This window comes from Scyliorhinus torazame, chromosome 14, assembly GCF_047496885.1.
Source record: "Scyliorhinus torazame isolate Kashiwa2021f chromosome 14, sScyTor2.1, whole genome shotgun sequence".
NCBI lineage: Eukaryota > Metazoa > Chordata > Chondrichthyes > Carcharhiniformes > Scyliorhinidae > Scyliorhinus > Scyliorhinus torazame.
This window is the reverse complement of record NC_092720.1, coordinates 138,527,860-138,535,583: the sequence shown is the minus strand read 5'-3', so window position 1 is coordinate 138,535,583 and position 7,724 is coordinate 138,527,860.

Below are 7,724 nucleotides of genomic sequence, written 5' to 3'. Positions count from 1 at the left end.
AGATGCCACAGTTCGCTTGTGTGGCGACTATAAACTTACAGTGAATACGGTTTCCCGACTCGACCGATATCCAATGCCTCGCATAGAGGATCTCTACGCGAAACTTGCAGGTGGACTCTCGTTCACAAAATTAGATATGAGTCACGCCTATCTGCAGTTGGAGCTGGACCCTGCCTCCCGACCATATGTAACGATTAATACACACCGGGGCCTGTATGAATATACACGGTTGCCCTTTGGAGTATCCTCTGCCTGCGCAATTTTTCAACGTGTTATGGAGGGCATTTTGAGAGGTTTACCATGTGTGGCTGTCTACTTAGATGACGTTTTGATTACAGGGACGTCGGAGCAGGAACATTTGGAAAATCTGGAGGCTGTCCTTAGACGCCTTTCGGAGGCTGGAGTCCGTTTACGTCGCACAAAGTGCCTATTTCAGGCAAAGGAAGTAGTCTACCTAGGTTATCGGGTGGACCGCGAAGGTTTGCACCCCGTCGCAGAGAAGGTGCGTGCAATTCAACATGCCCCCGCCCCGACTGACACTTCGCATCTTTGTTCTTTTCTCGGTCTCGTAAACTATTACGGGAAGTTCCTCCCCAATCTGGCAACTACGCTGGCCCCTTTGCACCTTCTGCTAAAGAAAAATCACACCTGGGTTTGGGGTCAGCCGCAAGAAACCGCTTTCCGGCGGGTAAAGCAACAATTGTCGTTGTCTGGTTTACTAACCCACTATGATCCTGGAAAGCCTTTGCTCGTCACATGTGATGCATCCCTGTATGGTATTGGGGCCGTCCTGTCCCACAAGATGGAGGACGGGGCCGAGCGACCGTTAGTTTTCGCCTCCCGCACATTGACTGCAGCGGAGAAAAAGTACGCGCAGATCGAGGAGGGGCTGGCAGTGGTTTTTGCGGTGAAACGCTTCCACCAGTACGTGTATGGCCGCCATTTCACTATCGTGACTGATCATAAGCCTCTGCTGGGACTTTTCAGAGAGGATAAGCCAATACCGCCCATTGCTTCTGCACGGATCCAGCGCTGGGCTTTGTTGCTTGCTGCATACGAGTATTCTCTGGAGCACAAACCAGGTACGCAGATAGCAAATGCTCGGCACCGACATTGAGAAGGTGGCCCAAAACTGCTCCATTTGCCAGGAGCATCAGAAGCTTCCGCCGGCCACGCCCCTACATCACTGGGAATGGCCAGGGCGGCCTTGGGCACGCTTGCATGCAGATTTTGCAGGCCCTTTTCAAGGATCCATGTTCCTTCTACTAATTGACGCCCAGTCTAAATGGCTAGAGATGCATAAGATGCAGGGGACAACGTCCTGCGCAACAATTGAAAAGATGCATTTATCGTTTAGTACGCATGGCCTCCCCGAGGTGCTGGTCACGGATAACGGCACTCCATTCACGAGTGAGGAGTTTGCGAGGTTCACGAAGATGAACGGCATCCGCCATATCCGCACTGCCCCTTACCACCCGGCTTCAAATGGGTTGGCAGAGCGCGCAGTGCAGACATTTAAAAGAGGCCTAAAGAAGCAGTCTTCCGGATCAATGGACACGAGACTGGCTCACTTTTTGTTTACGTACAGGACCACCTCCCATGCAGTGACTGGGGTAGCTCCCTCAGACCTCCTAATGGGCCGGAGACTTCGCACCCGCCTTAGTATGGTTTTCCCAGACATTGGCGCAAAAGTACGCCGCACACAAGAACGGCAGGGACAGGCATTTTCTCGGCATTAGCCGATTCGGCAGTTTGCGCCCGGTGACCCAGTGTTCGTTCGGAATTTTGCTGGTGGTGCCCAATGGGTTCCTGGTGTAATCTGTCACCAAACGGGCCCTATATCTTACCAGGTGCAAGCCCAGGGTCGTCTCCAGCGCAAACATGTAGACCACGTTCGGTCCAGAAGACTATCCCCTCAAAAGATTCCCCACCCCCGGAGCTCATTTCTACAGCCGCAGAGACCAGAGACAAGGGAAAGTAGTCCTCACAATCTTCCACTGGTGCATCACTCGAAGCCTGCGCAGGTCGTTACGGAACCGAATGGAGATAGAGACGCTGACATGACGGAGGCAGCAGACTCTGACTCCGAGATGGAGACACAGGATGCATCAGAGGGGGAATCCTCGGGTCCACAGGCAGTGGATGTACAACCGTTGCGCCGTTCATCACGGAAGCGCCGGTCTCCGTCTCGTTACACGCCGCCTGATCCAGCGCCGCGTGCAAATGGTGTCCGGCCTGCGGCCAAACCAGTCCGATGCCCTCCTTCGCCAGAATCTTCGGTGGATTCCTTGGACTTTGTGGGGGGAGGGATGTTATAACCTGCCTACTTACCATTGGCTGGGGACTAATGACAATCCCACAATCCTGTGGGAGTATGAGCTTCCCCAATGAGGGGGGCGGAGAAACCATTAGTAAACTCCTAGTATAAATAAAGCTGGCCAGTTCAGGAACCAGCAGGAAGGAGTATGTAGCAAGGGAAGTTACTGCTACTGTTATATATATATGTTATTGTAAATAAATGTTATTACTTTGTATCCTTAAAACTCATGCTGGATTCTTCGTGGCCCTCACAAAACAGGCGATTCTCCCAACCGGCGTGGGAGTGGAGGATCGCGCCCCATATTCCTGTAATGTGCTTCATTGAGAATCTGCATCACCCACCATGCAGGACGCTGCCCAGTTTCAAAACAGGATGAGGAAGATGAATCAAATGGTTACAACATCAACAACAACAACAAAAAACTTTTATTTATATTGCATCTTCAATTTTTCTTTTTATTCGTTCATGGATGTGGGCGTCACTGGCTGGGGCAGCATTTGTTGCCCATCCCTGAGGGCATTTAAGAGTCAACCACATTACTGTGGATCTGGAGTCACATGTAGACCAGTCAAGGTAAGGGCAACAGATTTCCTTCCCTTCAGGACATTAATGAACCAGATGGATTTTTATGACAATGGTTTAATGGACATCATTAGATTTTTAGTTCCAGATATTATATTGAATTCAAATTTCACCATCTGCCCTGATGGGATTCGAAACCCGGGTCCCCAAAGCATTACCCTGGGTCTCCGGGTTAATAGTCCAGTGACAATATCATTTCGCCATTGCCTCCTAAGCGCATTCAGAGGAGCATTATCAAATAAAATATCATAACAAGACACGTAAGGACATATTAGGTGAGATGACCAAAAGCCTGGTTGGAGAGGTATTTTTTGAAGAGATATCTTAAAGGAGGAAAGTGAGTTAGGGAGAGGTTTAAGGAGGGAATTCCAGACCTTAGGGCATACTTTGCTGAAGGCACAGCCACCAATGTTGGAACAATTATAATTAGAAATGTACACGAGACCATGATTAAGGGATTGTTGATATCTCGGAGTGTTGTGGGGCCGGAGGAGATTACAGAGATGGAGACAGGCAAGTCCATGGAGGGATTTGAAAACAAGAGCAAGAATTTTAATATTAACATGTTGCTTGACAAGGTGTAGATAAATAAGTGCAGGGGTAGCAGGGAAACAGGGCTTGCTGTGAGTTAAGAAACGTTCAGCAGAGGTTTGGATGATCTCAAGTTAGGTGACGACAAGTATTAGTTTAGAAAATCCATTGACCAATGGTCAATAAAGAATTTGCATTTATAGAATAAACTTGACATCCTTCGGAAAACACAGAACAAAGCATACCATTTATTTGGCAGACCATTTGCCATCTTAAACATTGACTTCCCCCCGACTCCCCCCCCCTTCACCCCATGGCCCCACCACTATTGCACTGTCGCAGCAATGTGTACCATATACAAGATCATAGAATCACAGAATCACTACAATGCAGAAGAAGGCCATTCAGCCCATTGAGTCTCACCGACCCTACGAAAGACCACCCTACCTTGGCCCAAGCCCCATCCCTGGAACCCCACTCAACCTTTGGATACTTAGGGGCAATTTAGCATGGCCTATCCACCTAACCTGCACATGTTTGGACTGTGGAAGGAAACCGGAGCACCTGGAGGAAACCCATGCAGTCACGGGGAGAACATGCAAACCACACAGACAGTCATCTGAGGTCAGAGTCGAACCCGGGTCCCTGGTGCTCTGAGGCAGCAGTCCTAAGCACTATACCCCCATGCCGCCCAAGATGATTTGCAGCAAGTCTGAATCTCCAAGCCTCCTTCACCAGCACCTGAATACCTATGGCCTCGACCACCTTGAAGGACATGGCTGTAAAATGTCACCTGCAAGTTCTGTTCAGAGTCACACGTCTTCCTGACTTGTGACCATGTTGCTTCATTGCTGGGTGAAAATCCTACAGCTCTCTACCCTCAGTACTCTGTGGATACTTTCATGCCACAAACTGAGACGTTCCAAGAGGATCAGTCACCACCACCACCATCTTAAGGTCAATTTGAATTGGGCAATAAATACTGGTCTTGCCAGCAACACCCACATCCCACATTTAAATTTGATAAAAAAAGATTGGATCAGCACCTCCGGAAATTTCATCCCGGCCACATTACAGTACAGAAATACCTCTGTAAAGAAAGAGGAGAGTGTCTTTTTTTCTGTCACACTGATGAATGCGAACCAAATTGCATTCTGGGAAACTGCAAATTTCATTAGTGACTCACTAATTATATTCTTACAACCTGCTACCATTGCCATGGAAACTGTTGTTCGGTTTCGAGCTGTAGCCTTAAATGAATCACCTCGTCAGCAAATTGATGGGCTTTCTCTCCAACAGGTACAGAAGAAACAACTATCAGTTACAAGCTATTTGCTGCAATTATGTTCATCTGTAGTGGCAGTCATGGACAGTTAGCCTAAGATTATTTTGCATTCTGGCTTAAACTCTTATGCTGGGAACATGTCAGTTAAAGAATCAAAGAATCCTTACATTTCAGAAGGAGGCCATTCGGCCCATCAAGTCTACACCGATCCTTGGAAAGAGCACCTTACTTTTATATAAAATTTAAAGTATCCAATTCCTATTTTTATTCCAATCAGCATGGCCAATTCACCTGCCCTGCTCATCTTTATGTTGTGGGGGTGACACCCACGCAAACCGGGGAGAATGTGCAAACTCCACACGGACAGTAATCCGGAACAGGATCGAACCCGGGTGCTCAGCGCTGTGAGGCTGCAGTGCTAACCACTGTGCCACCATATCGCCCCAATCTCCAGGTTTGTTCTGCTCAACATTAAGTGCAAGTGCATGCCCACTTAACGTCAGAAATCCAGAAGTGTACCAATTGTAACTTGGACCAGGCAGAGGCATTTTGCATTACTTCATCAACAGCAGCACACTTTTTAAATCATTCAATCTACAAAACTTCCCATTTATCTCAGTTTAATTGAAATCAATAAACCTTTTAAATGTATCCACAGCAATATTTGTCTCCTCAGAAAATAAAGAAGGTTTGTTTCTTTTCAGAGAACTTTTCACTAGTTTAAACTTGTGCTGTCACCGACCTGATTGTTTAACGAACTGATGCCCCTTCGAACAAAAGTGGGTGAGTGTGATGCTGAAGGAGGTGAGAAATGGAGTGTCTGATTTTTTTTGGCAGGAAAGAGCATTCCTCCATGTTAAACTTTGACAGTCAGACAAAGGGGGCAGACATTGTGAAGTGTAAAAGGCAGCATTAGCACTAACATCAAAAACCTCCTCTTCAGCAAACCCGACTGATGATCACAAGGAATGAGTTTCTGGGCAGGATATTGAAAGCAAAAATCCTTGAATCCCCGACAGTTGCTGACAGTTGCCTGTCGGTTACTATCTTCTGAATCCTTTATGTGAAAATTAAAAGCAACCAATGCAGTTGCAGGACGAGGCATTAGCTGGTGAGCTAATTAACCTTTTAAAGTTAGAAGGCTGAAAGTTCAAGTCCAGCTCTGGTGTCTAGGTGAACTGGAGTCTATGGATAACCTAGGTTAACAATCCAGTGCAGTGCTGAGGGTGTGCTGGACTATCAGAAGCATTGGGCTGAATTTTACGGCACCGTCACAGAGGAGATGGGGCTGGAAAATGCAGCGAGCCATTCGGAAATCCATTGACTTTGACCACTGTATTTTGGATTAAACATTAAATTAAGGCCTCTTCTACCCTCTCAGGTAGATGATGAAGATCTCTTATTAAAAATAAAACATCAAATAGAGTTGTGCCAGTGTTCAGGTGTGATGAATGTAGAAATTTCAGATATGTTATATGATGGATATTTGATGCAGTAAGGGTTAAAGCTTGGGTTAGTGTATGTATGACTGCTGCAGTCATGTTTTTAAAAGAAATCCTAGTTTGAAATGGTGGCACTGTTGCACAGTGGTTAGCACTGCTGCCTCACAACTCAAGGGGCCCGGGGTCAATTCCAGCCTTGGGTGACTGTGTGGAGCTTGCACGTTCTCCCCGTGTATGCGTGGGTTTCCTTCAGGCGCTCCGGTTTCCTCCCACAGTCGAAAGATGTGCAGGTTAGGTGGATTGACCATGCCCTAAGTGTGCAAAAGGATAGGTGGTGTTACTGGGTTATGGGGATGGGGTGGAGGCATGGGCTTGGGTGGAGTGCTCTTTCCAGACTAGATGAACCAAATAGCTATAGGGGCTATATGGCCTCCTTCTGCATTGTACAGATTCTATGATTCTATGGCAGTTTGGTCAGGCAAGCATTTGAATCATGGACTGGAATCTGCTATCTGGAATCTTAGATCAGTGACAGAGGCGGAAGCTGGATTGATTCATGCTGTTGGCGGGGGGGGGGGGGGGGGGGGACACAGCTGATTTTGCACTCATTACTTGTACACCCGCAAGGAGTTTGCCAAATCTTGTGATAGGGGCAGGCAGGATGTCACCGTGTCAGCTGTTACCTCCTGGAGTCATAGGTCCAGGCACCATATTTGGCGCTGGAATGTGGCGACTAGGGACTTTTTACAGTAACTTCAATTGAAGCTTACTTGTGACAATAAGCGATTTTCATTTCATTTCGTATTTAAAGAGCATCCGAACACGTGCACTAACCCTTTACCCGGCCACTGACCCACCCTTCCTCACTAACCCTTCCTCCCTTCATTCATCATCCCCAACTGCCATCAGTCGATCTCAAGCAAGAGCTGACATTTACAGATGCTCCTCAAGTCAGACAACGTAGCAGCAAGTCCCCACTCGTCATGGAAGATGTCCACAATGCCAGGTGCACAGAACCAATTTCCAGTCGTAAAAGTGGACATCCTAATTTCTCACTGGCAGGCAACTTACTTGGAACGAGGTGGCCTTTTAATGATCATGTATGACTTGCTAATGCATGTAAAGGGCCTTCCCAACATTGCTCATTGGGAAGTTCCACCTACCTTTAACCCGCCTGTAAAGTCCCCAAAACGTAATCCTTAAAGTTTTCCCCGTCATTGGGAAATTGATTTTTGGCTTCATGCCACATAAACTTCTCCAGCCCACCATGGTTCCCACTTCTGGAGGGACTATTAGATTCTGCCCTCGGAATCTGGAGACAATGAAGATAATCATGATGAGGGTTTCTACAGAAGATGAGGTAAGGCTACCGTCTGGGCAGCATGGTAGCACAAGTGGATAGCACTGTGGCTTCACAGCGCCAGGGTGCCAGGTTCGATTCCCCGCTGGGTCACTGTCTGTGAGGAGTCTGCACATTTTCCCCGTGTGTGCGTGGGTTTTCTCCGGGTGCTCCGGTTTCCTCCCACAGTCCAAAGACATGCGGGTTAGGTGGATTGGCCATGTT